Source organism: Octopus bimaculoides, chromosome 3 (genome assembly GCF_001194135.2).
Source record: "Octopus bimaculoides isolate UCB-OBI-ISO-001 chromosome 3, ASM119413v2, whole genome shotgun sequence".
NCBI lineage: Eukaryota > Metazoa > Mollusca > Cephalopoda > Octopoda > Octopodidae > Octopus > Octopus bimaculoides.
Window position 1 is genome coordinate 54,483,320 of NC_068983.1, and position 2,482 is coordinate 54,485,801.

The following is a 2,482-nucleotide window of genomic DNA, read 5'->3' on the forward strand; positions in this document are numbered from 1 at the left end:
GTGTGTGTGTGTGTGTGTGTGTGTGTGTGTGTGTGTGTGTGTGTGTGTGTGTGTGTGAATGCATATATGTATGCTCTTGTTATCAATATCATCCGCGGTCGTAAAAGTGAAATTCCACGTGGTGTAAGATATGTTTTATAATCCGGACTGAATAGCGCTAAGTTGGTAAGTAAAAGGTGTTTCTTTTATTTATAGCAGAAGAAATTAATCCGTTACAGAGATTCACGCTGAAGAAATCGGCGTAATTGTTGAAAAAATAAAAACGTTTTAAAAAAAGCATTTCTAAACGAACCTCTACACCAGAACGTCTGATGTTGACAGCACCATGCCTGCACGTTTGTGTGTGTGTGTGTGTGTGTGTGTGTGTGTGCAAATATGAGCTGTGTGGTTCTGATAGTTCACTTCACAACCAGTTCCGGGTTCAATTTCACTGCGCGGTATCTTGCGCAAGCACATTCTGCTATATATTTTCGGAGTGGCCAATTTTTTGCAGGAGGAATGTGGTAGACAGAAACTGTACAGAAGCCCTCCATAATGTAAAACCTCTATACAGATTACTCCATAACACGTGTGTTTGAAAATCTGTAAACAACGAAAGTGCTTTATACAAAGCAAATATTTCCTTCCAAAATATACGTGACTTTTTTTTAAAGATTTGTCTATAGAATTGATAATTTTTGAAATCTTGGCTGCAACTCGATTTCGAGCAGTGCCATCGCTTGATTGATCTCTTTGACATGAGCAGTGCAGATATGGTTTCTCAGTCCTCCTAGGGCCCTACACACTTTTACATGGATATGACGATTGCAGCAGGTGTTCAGAGAGTTCACCACCCATTCTGATACATGCAATATTTCATTGAGTGCTTTGCCTTTCTCGGCAACGACCAGCCATAGTACGCAACACTTGAGAGGTGATATATTAAAATTCAAGCGATGCCTATGCCCGAAGCCTTTTAATGTGATAAAAGGCCTTGCAGAGGGCCAATGCCACTCTCTAAACAACGCACGTATTTATCCACAGGAAGAAATAGCCTGTATCATAGGAAGCAAATGAAGTCGTAGGTGTTATATCAGAGATTTCTTTTCCTTTGAGAGACGTCTAAGCAAAGACTAAGGTCTCTCACTCCCAACTGTTGGAGGCCGCTGACTCTACTGAATTCGTCCAACCTTTGATAGATTTTGCTTTTCATCCTACAGAGTGCCTAATGAAAGCCACCCTCCTTACCAAGGAGGCTTGGTAGTGTTTCCAGTTTAGTCGCCGACGGCTTGACCATGCAACAGGTTGTACTGGGTTACATGTTACTAGTAGCACTAAGAGTGACCTCACACACACAAGCACACGCACACACACACGCACACACACATACATACATACATACAAACATACATACATACATACATGCATGCATATATATAGACACACACAAATGCACACACACACACACACACACACACACACGCAGATACTTATGTATGCATCTATCTATCTATCTATCTATCTATCTATCTATCTATTTTCGTGTTTCTCTTAATCTCGTGTCTCTTTATGTCCAGTAACTTAACGGTTCGACAACTAGAAATGGTAGACTCACGTAAGTGCAGTGGTCGATATGATTGTCTAAATCTTTAAAATCTGGACCTCATCTTGATCGCAGCCTAAAGACTGACATCAAAGTGAGAAAGAGAAAAGAAAATAAGAAAATGGAGGAAAGAAGCAGACGCGCTCGCGTGTGTTTTGAACGTATGAATAGATTTTCTCTACACGGTAGATAACAAAGTATTCATTGCAGGTAACCTCAGACAACTGTCTCTCTTTTCTCTCGCGGACGATGGCGGCACAGAGAGTAATACAGTACTTATTTATTCATTAATTCATTTAATAGCTTTTATTCTAGCTTCGCTACGAGTGATATTAATCTTTCGTTGAAAGATAGTGACAACGAAAAGGAACCTCATTATTTGCATGACCTGTCTTTAATCAAAACCACTATAGAATATATGTCAAGCGTTATTTCTATTTGCCATCAAAATGATCTAACTGGCGAAGGCTTCAACTAAACAGTATACTGAAATTAGCAAGAAATATAATATTTCTCATTCTGAGACTGGATCGTTGGAGAAAACGCCCTGGATGTATTATAATGAATAGGCTGTTTGTAATTATATTCAGTTGGCAGCAGTATCCGGCCTTGCCCGGGTTTATTAATACCTAAAATAAAATACAATCACATGAATTCACTATAAATCTTCTGTTAGTCCGGGAAATGTCGATTCAATAAGAATTGATGTTTCCAAGTAATTTAGAAAATGGTTTCAGTTGAGCTTCATAAAAACGCACAAGCATGGCTGTGTGGTAAGAAGTTTGATTCCCAACGATATGGCATCAGGTTTGCTCGTACTGTGTAGCGCCTTGGGCAAGTGTCTTCTACTTTAGCCCTAGGTCGACCAAAGCTTTGTGAGTGGATTTGGTAGATGAAAAC